Source organism: Ranitomeya imitator, chromosome 2, assembly GCF_032444005.1.
Source record: "Ranitomeya imitator isolate aRanImi1 chromosome 2, aRanImi1.pri, whole genome shotgun sequence".
Classification (NCBI taxonomy): domain Eukaryota; kingdom Metazoa; phylum Chordata; class Amphibia; order Anura; family Dendrobatidae; genus Ranitomeya; species Ranitomeya imitator.
The window spans coordinates 505,122,114-505,141,656 of NC_091283.1; the positions used below are offsets into that span (position 1 = coordinate 505,122,114).

The following is a 19,543-nucleotide window of genomic DNA, read 5'->3' on the forward strand; positions in this document are numbered from 1 at the left end:
AACTTGATCTTATTGCCCAACCATTTTTTGATACTTCAGAATGTCAGTTTCATGACTGGATTTGGGGAAAGCCTGAATGTAAATGTCCAAAATTAACCTCACTCATTTCTATAATCATTTGTAGACAACTAAATACATCACCCTCTTCGTGTTGGGAGACTGACACAATTACCTCAGGAGTCAGGAGGGCAGCCACAAACACATGAATATCCTCAGTCCTCACCTCATGTGACAATAACCACCCCATACTCACATGCTTCTTCATGGAGAATGACACACGTGCATGAAAATCTGTGTTAAGTGCATTAAAGGGGTTGTCCACTTTCAGGAAAACGCTCTAAAATACCAAAAAGAAGGTATTACGCCTCGTCAGGTCCAGCATTGGCTCTCCGCTGCTGCTTGGGTCTCGGTGTTTTGGCTGCAGCGGTAACGTCACATCAAGAGCTCACATCACTGTTGCAGCCAATAAATGAGCTTACAACTGTGCCAAGGTGTTTATTTTAGGTAGTTTAGAGCAGTTAGGACCCACTTTCTTAAAAATGGAAAACTCCTTTGATGAGGAGATCCATCTCCTGTTACCACCACAGGCTGAGATCAGCACACCCCTGTAAAAACTTGAGATGACCCCTTCCTTCAGTCCTTATGTACTGTGGGGGCACAGTGCACCACACCACACAAACACCAGAGATCTTTTCTCTGGTTGTAAGGCCATGTTCACACAGTGCGTTTTTTTCTGCGGAACTGCAGCGTTTTTGCTGCTGCGGTTCCGCAGCTGTTTTCCATGCAGGGTACAGTACAATGTACCCTATGGAAAACAGGAACCACTGTGCACATGATGCGGGAATCGGGAAAAAAAGCCGCGCTGAATAGCCGCGGTAAAAAAGAAGTACCATGTCACTTCTTTTTTCGGAGCCGCAGCGGTTCTGCACCCATAGACCTCCATTGTGAGGTCAAACCCGCAGTAAAACCCGCAGATATATTTTTGATCTTTTTCGGTTTTATTGCGGTTTGTAGTGCCGAACCGCTGCAGCAGGAAGTGCGGGGAAGCGGGTGGAAGTGCGTGGGCGGAGTGTGGCTGCCCCGATCCCACCCCCCCCATGCTCCGATGCCCCCCCCCGTGCTCCGATGCCCCCCCGTGCTCCGATGCCCCCCCGTGCTCCAATGCCCCCCCCCGTGCCCTAATCTCCCCCCCTTATACTTACCCGGCCTCCCGGTGTCCGTCCGGCCGTCTTCTCCCTGGGCGCCGCCATCTTGCAAAATGGCGGGCGCATGCGCAGTGCGCCCGCCGAATCTGCCGGCCGGCAGATTCGTTCCAAAGTGCATTTTGATCACTGAGATATAACCTATCTCAGTGATCAAAATAAAAAAAATAGTAAATGACACCCCCCCCCCCTTTGTCACCCCCATAGGTAGGGACAATAAAAAAATTAAGAATTTTTTTTTTTTCCACTAAGGTTAGAATAGGGTTAGGGTTAGGGGTAGGGTTAGGATTAGGGGTAGGGTTAGGGGTAGGGGTAGGGTTAGGGGTAGGGTTAGGGGTAGGGTTAGGGGTAGGGTTAGGGTATTTTCAGCCATTTTAACCCTAAAAAACTTCCTAGAAAACACACAGACTCTGCATAGAAAACTGCATAAAAAAACGCACCAAAAAATGCACCAAAAAAGCACCAAAAAAGCACCAAAAAAAAGGACCTGCGTTTTCTGCAAAGAGCTGCGGTTTCAGTCCTGAAAAAAAAAGGAGGGAAATCAGGAACGTGTGAACATACCCTTATTGCGCCAGTGATGCCGTGTTTGTGACTCACACACACACCAGAGGCCTCTGTGGCAGGACACACAAACAGGGCGGGTATTTATTATGACTGGCAGAGGACATTAGTCCTTTATGTAGAAAAACAAAACATGATTGCAGACAAAATGGCAAAGGTCTAATTTGGGTAATTAGGACTCCTCATTTTGCCGGCACAGGATACTCAGATGGCCACATACGTAGCGTTCACACCAGTGTTGTTGGCTCCGTTGTAGATAATACTTTTCAGTAATAGTGCAGCATGATGTGCTATTTTTTGTCTGGGGAAAAGGGGGACACCACGAAAGACCCTATTAGACTAAATAGCAACTGTCGGGTGCTGCTGTCTTCTGTTATGAACTGGAGTACAAGTTGGCATACATGCAAAATAGGAGCATGTTCACACTGGCCATTAAACATATAAAACTGTAAGATATAAACAAAATGAACATCTACCCTGCTGTAAGTAAATAACTGAAAGCAATAGTGCATAAATATAAATAGGGTACTTAATAAACACTATTTGTGATAAAAAAGCATACAAGCCATTCCACCAGCGACAGGACCAAAATCAGGATGGTCCTAACCTCTAGTATTAAAACCTCACCATGAACATGCTGCTATTTTGCATGCAAACTTATACTTTTTTTTTTTTTCGTATAGTTTGAGGCTTCAGTTCCGTGGAGCTGGGCATTACTTTTATATAGCTTCCCATCCATTTGCTGTGTATCCGTGTTTCGGACCTGGTCCTGCTCAGCCCTTATTCACACTGCTGTCTCTGTGATGCATAGGAAGGTTTAAATACTAGAGGTTAGGACCATCCTGAATTTGGGTACACCTTGTGGTGGTGTTATCTCTTTTACGCTTCTTTTAAATCAAAAACTGTATTTATTTACTTACAGCAGGGTATATGTTCATTTTGTTTCTGTCTTAGGCTAGGGTCACATTGCGTTAGTGCAATCCGTTTAGCGCTAGCGCTAGTGGATTGTGCTAACGCAATGTTTTTAACGGGGCCGCGTTCCGGGGTCGCGGTAACGTCCCCGTTCTCGCAGATCCCCGATCTGCGAGAGCGGGGAACGGACCGCGCCCGAACATGGCACGCGCTAGTGCTGCGCGTTCCCATTGCCGTGAATGGGCGCGCTAACGGACGCGTTGCACGGCGTTAATTTCGCCGTGCAACGCTGTCCGTTAGCGCGTTCCCATTAACGCAATGGGAACCTAGCCTTAGGTTTTGTCTTTTCTTATGAAAAACAACAGAATCCGCAAACACAGAAATTAAGAAAGCTAAATGTGCAATGGTTCATATAGCGAAAAACAAGGGTATCTTACTCCAATGACAAGAATTTAAACAACAACAATATTCGTACACCTGTTCCCCTAACAGAATGGAAGCCCTCCCCTGAAGCCAAGTATGCGGGGAGGTCTCATGGGAACACAGACCCTACAGTTTATTTTTCATTTATTAGTTTAATTATCACTTTGCTGTTATATTGGTTGGTTTCTGTTATGAATTTTTAGGGTTAAGTGAGTAATGAGTAAAGCTGTGGTAACACGAGCTGGTTATTTCTGTTTTTTTTGTTGGCGCTCTTTTTATGCCTTCTCATTGGTCAGCTGTAAAAGACCGGGAAAAATCTTGTCTATAAATAGGCAGGTTTACCTCAGTTTTCCTCATATCGTTTATGAAGAGAGAAGATCCCGCCCACCCTCCCTATTTTGTTGTGTTCCTTTCCTTGTCGTGGTTGTTTATTTGAGGGTAAAATCGCCCAACTATTGGGTGGATTGTTTCAGTTATTTATTGGTGTTATTTAATTAATTTATGAAATTCTTGGTATTTATTTATTAAGATATTTATTGGTAATATTCAATTAATTTATTTCATGTCAACCTAAATAAACACCACGGCCATTGATTTCCAACTTGAGGTTTTGTGTCTTTATTTTAATTAAGAATGGGTTTTGTGTTACCATGGTCAAGGCGACCATTGTGCTTCCAAAAACTAACACCACACTTCCCCCTTCTACTTTGAGGCCTGGTGGCACATAGTAAAGTGAACTACAAGAGTTAGGATCCATCCTGATAGGGTACACCTTTTGGGATGGGTTTTATGTTCTTTGATAAAAATAGAGTCAACTAAGTGGCCTGTGTTATTTACATGTATTATTACTATTTATATACTGCAGGGTATCCTATGTTCTGTCTGTCAAATGGCCACAGTGTGAATGAGCACCTACACATTGCACTTATATCATTTCTTTGATTTTGCAAAAACTAATACAGCTAATGTATAGAGCTAAGGGGGCTGGCTAACCTATTGAAATGAGCTATCAGCCAGCCCCCTTTATACACTGTGCAGAAAGTGAAGTTCCCGCTGTGTACAATCTCCACTCCACCTAGCACACAGCGTTATTCTCTTTTTTTTTACCATCCTTTCCCATCATCCAGCAGTCCATGTACTTGACGAAGGTCAGACTATATGACCGAAACGTAATATGAATGGCAGAATGTGTCTGACACAAACCTGAAGAAGAACTACAGGGACCAGAACTGAAGCCTGTCCCTGAAGATCGGGACACATTGCATGTGTGATACATAGGAAGTTGCATTTCGTCTGCTCCATTATCCAAGAATGAGGCACAAAGTATAAGAAAGTTTGTGGATACAGCTCACCCCATGAAATATATCTATGTCATTCAATCCACTCCCTCTGCACGGGTAAGGCTTGTGATGAAAAAGGTTTTTTAATCCCGTAAAGTGAATTAAAAGCAAAAAAATCTTTAATGTGACTTCATTGAAATAGTAGCATGTGCATAGAAAAAACTGACGCGTTTCAAGTCTGGCTGACTCCTAATAGTAATTAAGTACTTTCTCTAGGATGAAGACGTGAAACGCGTCAGTTATTTTTCCATGCCCAGGCTACTATTTCAATCAAGTCTCAATAAAGAATTTTTTGCTTTTAATTCGCTTTGCTGCATGGAAAAACCTTTTTCGTCACTTTGAATGGGGCACAAAAGCTCAGACTTATGAACACTAATGCAATGGAAAAGTAAAGCAGCTGCCCAAAGCAACCAAATCTACCGCTTTCACTTTTCTAACTGCCTCTTAAAACATAAGGGGCAATGCAATCCTATCAGTTGCCATGTTCTGTGTGTAGGTGGTTTTTTTTTCCTATTTTCACCTAAGGGTAAGTTCACACTAGGCGTTTTTTTCATAGTTTTTTTTTCTGCAGCAAAACCTGATCTCTTGGCAGGAAAAAAACTGCAGAAAAAAGCCTGTTTTTCTTGTTTTTTGGCTGCGCTTTTGGTGCGTCTTTTGCTGCGGTTTTGGCATGCTAGATTTGTCTCCTGTGCATGCTAATAACGTTTAGTACTGGAAATAAAGTCCGATTTCATAAAATCAGATTTTGGCACAAAAAAACACTGCAAAGAATGATGCCTACGTTTTTTCACAAACCATTCAAGTCAATGGGTGAAAAATGCAGAAAGAAGTGACATGCTCAATGTCCCAAAAAAATGCCAGGCACAAAATCCTGATGACAAAAAGAAAACAATATGTGTGCATGAGATTTCTGAAATCTCATAGGCTTTATGGTACTGTAAAAAGCAGCTGAAAATTAGCATAAAAAAGTGCAGCAAAAAAACGTAGTTTGAACTTAGCCCAAAAGTTGCATCGATTGAAGCATTTACCTATTATTCTTCAGGCGAAAAAAAAAAACTGACAAGTTACTAAAAAGAGAAAAGAGAAAAAGTTACATCTATGGCAACCACAGCTCTATAATTAGACACTTTTGTTAGACTTATTGCAGATTATAGTCACCAACAAGGAATTTTTCTAGTCTTGTGTATGGAAAGCATAGAAACGTTAACCCCTTCAGAACCAACACTATATATATATATATTTTTCTTTTCTTGCATTGATATAGTGTTATATATAACAATTTCCTGTACATATATATATATATATATATATATATATATATATATACTAGATGGTGGCCCGATTCTAACGCATCGGGTATTCTAGAATATGCATGTCCACGTAGTATATTTCCCAGTCACGTACTATATTGCCCAGCTACGTAGTATATTGCCCAGTGACGTAGTATATTGCCCAGCCACATAGTATATTGCCCAGCCACATAGTATATTGCCCAGCCACGTAGTATATTGCCCAGCCACGTAGTATATTGCCCAGTGACGTAGTATATTGCCCAGTCACGTAGTATATTGCCCAGCCACGTAGTATATTGCCCAGCCACGTAGTATATTGCCCAGTCACGTAGTATATTGCCCAGCCACGTAGTATATTGCCCAGCCACGTAGTATATTGCCCAGTCACGTAGTATATTGCCCAGTCACGTAGTATATTGCCCAGTCACGTAGTATATTGCCCAGCCACATAGTATATTGCCCAGCCACATAGTATATTGCCCAGTCATGTAGTATATTGCCCAGCCACGTAGTATATTGCCCAGTCACGTAGTATATTGCCCAGCCACGTAGTATATTGCCCAGTCACGTAGTATATTGCCCAGCCACATAGTATATTGCCCAGTCACGTAGTATATTGCCCAGCCACGTAGTATATTGCCCAGTCACGTAGTATATTGCCCAGTCACGTAGTATATTGCCCAGCCACGTAGTATATTGCCCAGTCACGTAGTATATTGCCCAGTCACGTAGTATATTGCCCAGTCACGTAGTATATTGCCCAGCCACGTAGTATATTGCCCAGTCACGTAGTATATTGCACAGCCCACGTAGTATATTGCCCAGCCACGTAGTATATTACCCAGCCACGTAGTATATTGCCCAGTCACGTAGTATATTGCCCAGCCACGTAGTATATTGCCCAGTCACGTAGTATATTGCACAGCCCACGTAGTATATTGCACAGCCACGTAGTATATTGCACAGCCCACGTAGTATATTGCCCAGCCACGTAGTATATTGCACAGCGACGTAGTATATTGCCCAGTCACGTAGTATATTGCCCAGCCACGTAGTATACAGCACAGACACGTAGTATATTGCCCAGTCACGTAGTATATTGCCCAGTCACGTAGTATATTGGCCAGTCACGTAGTATATTGCCCAGCCACATATGTAACAGGTTAAAAAAGACTTAAAATAAAAAATAAACATATACTCACCTTCCGAGGGCCCCTTGTAGTCCTGTCGCCTGTGTGCAGTGCACGCGGCAGCTTCCGGTCCCAGGGTTGGTATGAGCATAGGACCTGTGATGACATCACGGTCACATGACCGTGACGTTATGGCAGGTTCTTCTCGCATAGCATCCTTGCCACCGGAACCTGCCGCTTGCACTGCCAAAGACAGGACGCGACATTGGAGGGTGAGAATAACGTTTTTTTTATTATTATTATTATTATTTGTAACATTAGATATTTTTACTATTGATGCTGCATACGCATCATCAATAGTAAAAAGTTGGTCACACAGGGTTAATAGCTGCGTTAATGGAGTGCGTTACACCTCGGTCCATTAACGCTGGCATTAACCCTGTGTGAGGGCTGACTGGAGGGGAGTATGGAGCGGGCACTGACTGCGGGGAGGAAGGAGCGGCCATTTTGCCGGTGGACTGTGCCCGTCGCTGATTGGTCGTGGCAATGGTCGTGGGCGTTTTGCCACGACCAATCAGCGGCTTGGATTTCCATGACAGACAGAGGCTGCGACCAATGAATATCCGTGACAGACAGACAGAAGGACAGACAGAAAGACGGAAGTGACCCTTAGACAATTACGGTATATAGTAGATTTTTTTTTCCTTGCATTGATATAATGTAAGGTCTTCTTTACTGTCTATGCCTGTTTATGTTTTTCTTTACTTTTTAGTTTTTATTTTACTTTATTTAAAATTTGCTCATAAAAAGTAAAACATCCTCTTTTTGATTCAGTCGTTCTTCATAGCAGGATGATGATGACTGATTGGATTGGTTGCAATGGGCGACACTGACCTTTTTCTTGTACGAGGTTCTCTGCTCAGTAACCATGTCGCAGGGTGAGATTATCCGTGTATTTAATGTGTTACCGTCATATATGGCTTAACTTCGTTTAGTGATATTTATTATTCCAAAGCCTCGCCATTGTTGAGTGCTGCCTATTCTAGCTAGGAGATTCTATTGGTCACAATTAATATGCAATTTTCACTATTTGTTTTCTTGTCATTAAATAGATGGTTATCCAGATTGTTTGGATTCATCGTATTATGTGACCCATAGGATTTATTCTAGTACTATACTGTTTATATATATGATTTTTGATGCTGAATTTATTTTCTTGCACTGCTATCTATATTATATATGTGTGGTAGGGTATCCATAGTTTGTGGAATTATTTTTTTGAAGCATAATAGAATATATATTTGATTGCTTGATTAATCATTGGTAGTGGCTTTAGGGGTCTAGTATTTATAAGGAATCTGTCACCAGGTGAAAGTAGCATAATGTAGAGGCAGACATTCTGATTCCAGTGATGTGTCACTTACTGAGCTGCTTGCTGTCATTTTGATAAAATCACTGTTTTATCTGCTGTAGATCTAGCAGTGGTCAAAATGCTGAGCTCTGTATAACCCCGCCCCCACTCCTGATTGGCAGCTAGCTTCTTATGCACAGTGTACACAGAAAGCTGCCAATCAGTGGTGGGGGCATGTTTGGACTACATGGCAGCAGGTTTCCTAGTCCTCTAGTGATAATATCCTGCTGATAAAACAGTGATTTCATCAAAACAACAGCAAGTAGCACACTAAGTGACACATTGCTAGAATCAGGGTCTCTGTCTCTACATTATACTACATTATGAATCCCTTTATTGTATCGGGCTTTGCATCATCCTTAATGTTTTTGGAGTCAGATTAGGCTGAATCTGATTGTGTTAGGCATTTTTCTTGTTTATGTGGGGGGTTTTTAATCACTGATTTATGTGTATTTTGTGACATTGCTCATACATAATAAAATCATTATATATACGGTATATATATATATATTATTTTTTATTTTTTTTCAAATATTGCTCCCTTAGTTTCTGCATTTGGTACATGTTAACTTGGAAGCTACTGGTTATGTTGTGAGGTTGTTTTGTAGTTTTTTTTATGTTGCTCACAGTGGACTGCCAAGCTGTACCTGAACACAATGTGATAGCTGCACTAGCACAGAATGTGACCCATGCCTGAGTCACCTTTCTGCAATCAACATTACCTCCGAATTATAGCGAAAGATAAATATTCCCTATGTAAATAATATGCACAGTGCAGGGCAGCAATGAAGGCATTGTCTATGCACTGGGCATGTTCTTATAAGGGGGAGAGAAATCCTTCTTGCACAATGCTGACAAAGCATATGCCCATTATGGCATTTACAGTACCGCCCACTAGTTGATACGCTGGCATGGAATAAAGCATACATTAGAGTAAAATCACACTATGAGGGCATTCAACTCTCACTGTGCCCTATTGTTTCAAAGACCAAGGAGGATTTATGCCTTATAATGAAGTTTACCCTGCTTGTGTAAAATCGGATTTTTATGAGTGCACCGCCATTCCACACAAAGCGGAGCAATGTCGGAAGCTGGGACATAAAACCCCTGCACACACTGCACATAAACACTAGATGCAAATCACAAAAGCAACACCGGCGGCAGAAACAAAGACAAAGGCCCATCTACCCGGCCTATATAGCGTTGTGGAATATCGGGGGCAAGCAGCTGGACACTACCCTGAGGTCCACCATATAAAATAGCAGCACCCTACATAAAGTGTGCAAATGAGTGGAGGTACTTTATTGAGTAATCTCAAATGCAACATTTTGACTCCTGGGAAAAAAACAGTGAAGACCCTTTCTCAATAATTACGGTATTATTTATTTATAACCTGGATTAACAGACAGAACTTTAGGACAAATGTCTGTCTATCCCAAACAGGAGCTAAAAACTACTATATGCTGGAAATACATGATAATAGCATTGATGCACAGTTACAAGTGAAGTGCCATAGGACTAGATGCCCAAATAATCCAACACCTGATAATATATATTTATGGGGCTGGAAGTGCACCAACAGAAAGAAAGAAAAAATATTTTCTTAGAATGAAAGGGTTTTTCCCATGGACAAAGTAAATTTTAATTAATAGATCTTGGAATAATAATACGTACCACAATTGATTGTGTTTTTAAAAAAATGTTCCTGTGCTGAGATAATCTTATAAATGTCCCCTGCTGTGTACTGTGTAATGGCCGTGTCTGACCGTACAGGAACATGGTCTGATCGTACCACAGCTCCTGGGCAGGGGAGGAGGCAAAAGAGGGGATACAGACAGGAACATTTTTTGTTCATGGGAAAACCCCTTTAAGACTTCCATGGTGGTGACTGAAGCAATGAAAAGGTTAATGATATCATCTCTGGTGGGCTAAAGTAGTTGAATGGTAATATGTGATATTACAGTGGTAATGCACTCTTTCCTTGGTGGTCTAGGTGCACATCACATTGAGCTTCCCTAATTGTCCTTTGCTGATCACAAGATCAGACTGTGCCCCATCTCTACCAGGATTGAGCAGAACACTTTCCATTTTCCACACAGTGAGCCTTATAGTCCAAAATGGATTTTATTTGGATTTACAGCTAGAGGTTATGTAGTAACTTAGGTTGAAAAAAGACGCAAGTCCATCAAGTTCAACCTTACTTGACCAGTTATACAGTCTCTATCACTAGAATCTTCATAACCTTAAAGGGACACTGTCACCTGAATTTGGAGGGAACAATCTTCAGCCATGGAGGCGGGGTTTTTGGGTGTTTGATTCACCCTTTCCTTACCCGCTGGCTGCATGCTGGCTACAATATTGGAGTGAAGTTCATTCTCTGTCCTCCATAGTACACGCCTGCGCAAGGCAAGATTCAGGTGACAGTGTCCCTTTAAGCCTCACAATAACATTTGTTGTGAGAAAAGCAAGCAGATCTTTTTAAATGCTGTTCTAGTGTCTGCCATTACTACCTCTTGTGGTCGGCATTCCACAGCTCTAACTGTAAAGAACCCTTTCCTATTTAGCTGTCAGAATTGCCTTTCCTCCATACCTTATGAATGTCCCCTGATCCTTTGTAAGGTCTTTAGAAAGAATAAGTCATGTATCAAGTCTTTTTATTGACCACACATATATTTTTTTACATATAAATTAGGTCACCTCTGACATGTCTTTTTTTTCTAAGCTAAACAAGCCCAACTTTTCTAATCTCTCATTAGGAGAGATCTTCCATCTCTTTAATAATCTAGTTGCCACCACTGAACCAACTGTAGCTTTCCAATATCGTTTTTAAAATCTGAAGCACAAAACTGAATCCCATATTCAAGATTGGGATCGCAGGATTTTATTTCTTTTTAAACACCTTAAAATCGTGTTTGCTTTTGCAGCTGCTGCTTGACATTGAGTACTGCTGCTCAGCATAAATGGAACCGGAATACCCAAGTCCTTCTGTTCTATAGTCCTGAGTGTTCTTCCATCTAACATATGTGCAGCAAGATGAGTACTCCGGCTGTGGTGCATTACTTTACATTTATCAATTAAACCTAATCTGCCAAGTGTTTGCCCATGCAGACATCTTGTACTCTAAAATTAAAGGGTCCCCTTCGAATGCCTTACTGTTGATACAAGAGGAAGCAGTATTGGAGACATATTACAGTATGATAGGTACACATGCTGCATGGATGTGTAGTTAGGCACATTGCCTTTTTACATCTAATCACTTCCTTTTCAGTAAAGGCAAAAATCTAATAATCATAACACAAATATTTGATTATAGATCTCCATTGAGATAATGGACCTTTCAAGAAAAGGAACAGACAGAATACCGCGTCTTATAGATATGGATGGCATTTTGTCACATACAGTACACTCTGTCACAACACATTTGCACATAGGAAAAGTATTTTTGCAAGTTCTTCAAATATTTAACACCATGAAACTGATAAAATTATTGTATGCCATGCAATAATTCCTTATAATTATGATTTTTACAGTGAAAGTATCTTTTCTAGGGAATGATCAATCTCAATGAATTGGCCTTTAGTAGATCAACATGGTGGTAGACATAAAGTATGGAGGGAAAAAACATACACAGTACACCTCATTATTATCCACTCTTTTACAAGCATCACTTTACATTTACATTCTTAGGCCATGTTCACACAGAGATTTTGTGAGGCGTTAAAAAATTATGAATTTATTCAGTTGTTCAGTAAACTCTTTATTTTTTAGGAGTTTTTGGAAGTTTTTCTTTTAGAGAAGCGTTTACTGAATAAAGAGGTTTGGGAGAGGTTTTTTCCTGAAGCGGTGTGTGTGTGTGTGTGTGTGTGTGTGTCCTTTTGATTGGACAGTGTGTGTGTGCGTGTGTGTGTGTGTGTGTGTGTGGCCTTTTGATTGGACAGTGTGTGTGTGTGTGTGTGTGTGTGGCCTTTTGATTGGACAGTGTGTGTGTGTGTGTGTGTGTGTGTGTGTGTGTGTGTGTGTGTGTGTGTGTGTGTGTGTGTGTGTGTGTGTGTGTGTGTGTGTGTGTGTGTGTGTGTGTGTGTGGCCTTTTGATTGGACAGTGCTTAGTTGGAGCAGATTGCTTCAGGAACCATTTTTTTTCCCACTGAGGATTTTTCAAAATCCCTCCAAGACACTCAAAAAAAAGCTCCTCAGTGAATTTCCCCTAGAAATTAATAAGAAGAGTTTTTAAAAGTTTTTGAAGAAAGTTTTTGAGAAGGATTTTGGAGTGAATCTGCGTCGAAATCCTCCTAGAGAAATTCTGTGTGAACATAGTCCAAGGTCAGGGTTCAGGTTCCTAGATCATAACTGAGTGGCAAGGTGCAATATGTTATGTATAAAATATCTCTCTAGCCAGACTTTACATAAAACACTAAGGAATAAAGAACTCTGCCATTATGTTGCGGATGTTGAAAGCAAGAAAAAGCTTTTGAAAAAATAATATATATATATTGTTTAAACATCAACCTTTCTTACCCATTGTCATAAAAAGTGCATAAAGCCACAATTGTTTCTACTTTTTTTCATAGAGATTTCTTATGAGAAAATTTATATATATATATATATATATATATATATATATATATATATATATATATAATAACAATGATCACACCCAAGTGACACATTAGTACATAAGGTTCTCACTGGGGTTGTGCTGTGCCATAAGGCAAAGTGTGAATGTGTCTTTTTAAGCGTATATATATATATATATATATATATATATATATATGTATATATATATATATATATATATATATACATATATATATATACATATATATATATATATATATATTAATATTTATTGAGCTTTTGCCCTATGATATCTGATACCAGTTAGTCCCTGTTCTGTTGTGGTTTTCCTTTTTCATTTATTCATATTTATTTTCAGTTTTAATTAAAACAAAAAAAATAACATTTATTAAAACTGGAAATAAACATGAATGAATGAAAAAGAAAACAATAACAGAACAGGGACTAACTGGTATCAAATATCATAGGGCAAGATATGAACACAGCTGTGAAAATCTCCTACCTTGTATCCTTTTGGCTATGCCACGTTTGAGTTTCTTTTTTTATCTTAATTTCAGCAGTAAAAAAAAATGCTAAAAATAAATAAATAAATTGCACTATAAAATGTAGTGTGCTTTTATGTGTTAATAAGCTGCACTCACATCTGACAACCGATGGGTGAGCACAGCCTTGCACCAGGACAGGACGGCTACCACAAGAGACTGAATGCCTATAGGCATATTAAGTGTAAGAGAATCAGGGGTCCGTTGAACTGTCAGCACGACGTACACGACACAATTGGCACCTTAGTAATATTACACAATGTATTAGCAGTCATGGTTTTTAGACAGGAAAATGCCCAGGTTTCAGGCCGCAGGTCGGCACGCTCAGTCCTTCGGCAAGGCCGTCGGTGTCACATGTGCGCACAGTTTCCAAGCATTATTATTATTATTATTTATTATTACAGCGCCATTTATTCCATGGCGCTTTACATCATGTGAGGAGGGGTATACATAATAAAAACAAGTACAATAATCTTAAACAATACAAGTCATAACTGGTACAGGAGGAGAGAGGACCCTGCCCGTGAAGGCTCACAATCTACAATTGTGAATATCACACTCCACAAGATATTGTTTCCGATTCAGCCTATCTTTCTGGGACTCTCTGAGACCTCGAGGCACTTTCTCCCTGCGCCAGAAACCTCCACACCCCCTTCTCTGAACATAACACAGAAATCACGACAGCTGCCTGCATGACAGAGTGCCAACACCACTCCAAAAGCCACCTGCAGGACACCCTGACACGCGGGGCGACGATCCCTGGCCACGCAAGAAAAAGTCACCGACCCGAGAGGCGACAAACAAAGAGAGCCAACGCCGCATGTATATATGCCCATCCATAGGTGCCTAGGAGCACGTGAGAAGACGGCGGATCAACTCTGCAGCATAGACATGGCCACGAACAAAAAAAAATGCAAATGAGAAAATAAAAAAAATGTATAAAAGTCGCCAGCAGATAAAGTAATACGACACATCGATCACAGGACTTGGTGGGATAAACGTACAATGTCAGGGGGCATAGTAGGGTTAAAATGGATGTCATGGAGAAGATATTGAAGGGTGTCACTGGGAGAAAGCAAGTCTGACACACGCAACTGAAAACCATGCGCTGGCATGGAGGCCTAAAGCTTGCATAATAGTAGTTAAAACAACATATGCCAATGCTAACCCGTTCTGACACATGGAAATGGGGGTATCCCGGAGGCAGGACCTGACTTTTCATCACATATTGATAGCATGTACACACTTGATTTAACAGACAGACATTATCGGACACAACGCAAAGACGGAGGAGAAAAATCAGCATTTTCATATTCATTTAATCAGATTATGTGATTTGCTATCTCCCTAGCATGAGATGCTCTGAACCCTTTAAACAACATACGCAAATATCAACGACTTCTATAGAAGTGGCTAAAACTATATGGTGGTAGGAAGTGGAAAATGTTAATGCAATGTAGGAGGGTAGCCATCATAGAGTCGCTTCGGGGATAGGGGTAGGAGCCATCTCTGCAGCCAGCCATCCTATGGCTGCACACAAATAATGCACTAGACTGGAGTGCCTTATTGCAAGTCAAGGGGGAGAGGAGGACACGGCCTGTGCACTGTCAGCATTCGCAGGGAGTTAACCACTTCTCCGCCTCACCGAGAGGCAGCCTTGAACAACCTTGCTAAGATATCACACAGTCAACACAGAGAGCGGCCTTGTCTGTGAATGTGTGCACACTATAGGGATACCGCCAGGCAGCAGACAAGCAGTTAACACTCAGCAAAACCCTTTTTGCACTCAAAGGAAATGCTCAGAGTGAAGAGCACCCTGGCCTGGCACCCCAATAATAATCTCCCCCCAAAATAATTACACCAATTACATGTAAAAAGACAGGAATTGAGTGTACGTGGTAGGGGGGGGACCCTATAACACATTGTATCAAGCCGCTTCCCCCCCATAAAGTCAGTCTAGAAACATTTGGGAATGGGGTGGGGATTGCTTATGATTAGGATCATAAAAACTGGGGGGGGGGGGGGAGAAGCTGCAAACCAAGACACCCCCTTCTCTTTCTACCACTGTGCTGGCCACCACCATGCCTCACGCCCCTTCTTGCAATATATACAGGCCTTATGCTTCAGCAGGAGAAGGGTTAACCAGGTAGGGCTGTGAAGACATGACCTTATTACAGTAAACAGCCATACAAGAGACCATGCAGACCCCCATGTGCAAGTCTACAGGACCACTCACCTCTCTGCAAAGAAAGCCTGGAGGACTTAGATCCCCCTCTTCTGTGGGACTGAGCGCAAGCCAAATTATATGGGTGCAAATAGTGATATCAGGAAGAGGGGTGCAGGGCTCCGGCTCCCCTAATTCTCCCCCCAGAAAAGCCCAGGATCTTGAGTGGAAAGCAAGTGATAGTCTGCGAATCCCAGTATTATATGCTTAAGTTTCTTTTTAGAAGGGGTGGGGGATTTATTCCTGTCTGTGTCTCTCTTTCTTCTCTTCCCTCCGTGTGTCAGGAATACAGACAGAGAGGAAAGGGGAAAAAAAATCTAGTTATACTCAGCTCCTCCCTCTCTATCTGTGTATCATATCCTTTAAATACAGTATGGCTGCTATGCAGCACCCCCTGGAGGACTCGCGGCCTACAGCACCTTCCTCCATTGAGTGGTTTGCCATGGCTTTGTGAGGAGTGCTAGCTGAGTGCTCCAGATGTGATGTGCGGAGCTCATCTGCCAGAATCCAGCCTCTCCGCCTAACATCGGTGACCGCAGATACCTGAACCATACATCTCCCCCCTCCGCTCTACACCTAGTATAACCAGACGAGTAAAAGTATTCGCCCCCCTCCTTCACCCGTAGATGCGTCTTATTGTGTAGCCCTGAATCACAGTGGACTAATTAGGAATTTTGCAACAGATCTCATCAAAGTGAGAACAAGTCTGTACAAAATGATCTACACTCATTACACAGAACTAACGAATGATTAACCACATACATAAGAAAGCTGAAAAATCACTGAAGAGGTTAGTTGGATGGCCGTATACTAATACAAAAAAGTATAATACAAAAAAAAGAGTAAACCGCTTTTGTGACCACACTACCCACTATCGGCGATGGCACTAGTACAGTCATCCTTAGGCCATGTTCACACCTGTTAGGAGGTTTTACCATAAGAGATAGAATTTTTACTAGTAGAAAAAGCTCAGTATGCAGAGATTATTTTCTACTTAAATGACATACACCTAAACAGAAGCCCCCTTATAGTTAATCCATCATAGGTTGAATCCATTCATTGCAGGAGTTCAGTTTCTGTAATGAAGCAGAAACACAAAATTCCATACACCAATGAGAACCTTGTCAAACCCAGGGTCATCACACTCCAGAATGACTCCACTTGTATGAGGGATACACTGCCCGCCACCATCATAGTGCCGCATACATGGGCAGATACGGATATGAGAGTTGTGGGGTATAGGGCAGATCTAGTGACCTCCTAAATCTAGGGTGGAGTAGAGAGAGATGGAAGAAACATAGATTATGTGAAGAAAAGTATTGGTACACATGTCTTAATCACAAAATTAGGTTTAATATTCAGTCCCAAGGCCACAAATGCATAAAATCCAGTCCCTCACCCTGCATTGTGGCCCTTTTTAATTGGTCATCAACGGTGTAGCAAGTCAGATTGTGACATTTCTTCCCTCCTAAATATTCCACTTTTTTTTCATAAACTGTAATTTTTATTAAAGTTTAGACACAATTGACATAACGCAAAATTTTGAGAATTAAAAATAAAGTGTCAAAAACAGTAAAATAAAATAAACATATAAAAACTGAAAGACTGAAATAACCCACACGGAACTGAGGATGCTGTCAAAGTCATAAAGGGGGACAGTTCAAAAGTTCCCCGACATAAAATATCACAAAAAATCTTAAAAGTATAATATTGTTGAGACCTCTGGGTAAGTTTTGAAATAGGAAAAATTACTAAACTTTAAAATCAAGTAATTGACAAAAACCACAAAAAAACACTGAGGACAGATGACTTAGACAAATTTGGAATGTTAAAGGAGTATGGAAGGAAGATCTATTAGTTTTGTTGGGCCTAGAAATAATCAAATATTTCACATTTTAAATGAATAATTGTTGGAAAACAAAAGCATTTAGGAACCACACCAATTCAGCCGCGACGTGTAGACCATGTAATACAGAGCCGGGCCACTGAGTGTTGAGAAGCATAGTACATACAAGTCACCAATGCTCTGCTGACTCCATAACTGCAGAGGCCAAGCCTCCTCTGGCATTAACATCAGCACAAAAACTGCGAGCAGGGAGATTTATCTCATGGGTTTCCACAGCCAAACAGCTGCATCCAGGTCTTCCATCACCAAGCGCAATGCCAAGCATCAGATTGATGTAAAGCCGACACCACTTGGGAGTAGAACATTAGAAATGAATGTGTTCTATAGAGTGATAAACCACCCTTGTATATCTGGCATTTGATGGACCAGTCTGAGTTTGGAGAATACCAAGAGAACGATACCTTCCTAAATGCATAGGATCAAGGTTTTTTATAAAGATTGGCGGAGGAAGGATTATGAATACGGTTGTTTTTCAGAGGTTGGGCTAGGTCTTTTGGCTCCAATGAAGGGAATGCTTTAGTATACCAAGACTTTTTGGACAATTGTAGCTTCCAACTTTGTGGGAGCAGTTTGGGCAATGGTCTTTTCCAATCCAGCATGACTGTTCCCCAGTGCACAAAGCAAGTTCCATAGAAGAATGATTGGGTGAGTTTGGTGTGGAGGAACTTTCCGGACCACACAAAGTCCTGACCTCAACCCCATTGAACTTCTGTGAGATGAACTAGATTAGACATTGTGTGCCAGAAGCTCTCTCTGACATCAGTGTCTGACCTCACAAATGCTGTTTTCAATAAACAGGCAAAAATTCACCCAGACAGCTCCAAAATCTTGTAGAAAGTCTTCCCAGAAAAGTAGAAGCTGTTATAGCTGCAAAGGATGGAGACAGTGGGTGCAATACACATGAAAGTCTGCACATTTCTGGAAGTTCTGTACTCTAGGAGGAAGCGACTTTTTACCTCAATCCCTGTGAATCTATGACAGATTTTCCACGTCACTTGGACAAAGGCCATGTACCAATCACATTCTGCTTGATGATCCATCAGGTGCCAAAGTAATCCCACCATTGCAAATTGGAGCATGGCAAAATCATTTTAATGTCAAATTTGTGGCAAATTTCATCATTTGAAGTCAATGAAATTGGAGGTATAGTATGAGTTCTTACACTTGTACGGTTGCTTTATTATAGCTCTATAAATGGCAGAATGGGTTAAAAGTATTTTTCAGGTTTGGCATGAAAGTCTGCACTCACTCTATGTGACTTCAGACTTGTGAATCTTCACAGCGTGCGCTGTCAGGATTCCCTGGTGTCGGCGGCAAAACTGGGTGGTTATGTTGTAATAGTATGCAGGTACTGAGTGTGTCACCACGGAACAGACAGACCAACAGTTGAGGGGTTTATTAACAGCAATCAGGTTCTCCTCGCAGGGAGGAAGCAGTACAATATAACTAACAATAAAACAGTGCAAAAATATGGGCGATAAACAGTGTAACAGAAGTAAGCAGGATTTCTTGAGATAAAAACAATTATCAGTCTGATGAGGACTTGCTTGAAGGGTCGTCTTCTCCAACGTAGGTGCCGAGAAACAGCGGCACTTGTCGTCCCTCTGTTGTCCGTGGGCTGAGTAGTCTCTAATAACCCGCTGCCTGGGGTTTCGGGAGTTAATGTGATATACACCGGCTCTGAGTCTTTAGCTTTTACAGCACAGCCTATCCCGAGAAAACGATGGTCAGTCTATTATTAAGTCTCTCACCAGGAATAAAGGGCTCTGCACTGATACCGTGGGTACCAGGGGGTCATAGTCTCTGCACGGGCCAATGACTCTGCATGGGTCTCAAGGCGCCCCTCTCCAGTCACAGCAGAGTCCGCTTTCATGTACTCACAAGATGCAGTCTTTCTGGGCAATCTCCCTGTATTTGTCCTCTGACCGGGAGCTCTCTTTCTCTCCCGGAGCGCAGCTGCGCCCTGCTCTGACCGCTGCTCACGCTGCTCTGACCCTTGCACGCGCCTTTCCCGCTCTCTGCCCG

At 41.6% G+C, this 19,543-nt stretch overlaps 1 protein-coding gene across 1 annotated transcript in view; it reads right to left on the bottom strand.

The window, feature by feature from the left end:
- THRA (thyroid hormone receptor alpha) overlaps positions 1-15,906 on the bottom strand; it is a 150,450-nt gene extending 134,544 nt beyond the window's left edge. The window contains exon 1 of the mRNA XM_069751636.1: positions 15,625-15,906. The gene's annotated coding sequence lies outside the window, so the exon portion shown is untranslated. The remainder of the gene's footprint in view (positions 1-15,624) is intronic.
- Between the last annotated feature and the right edge of the window lie 3,637 nt (positions 15,907-19,543).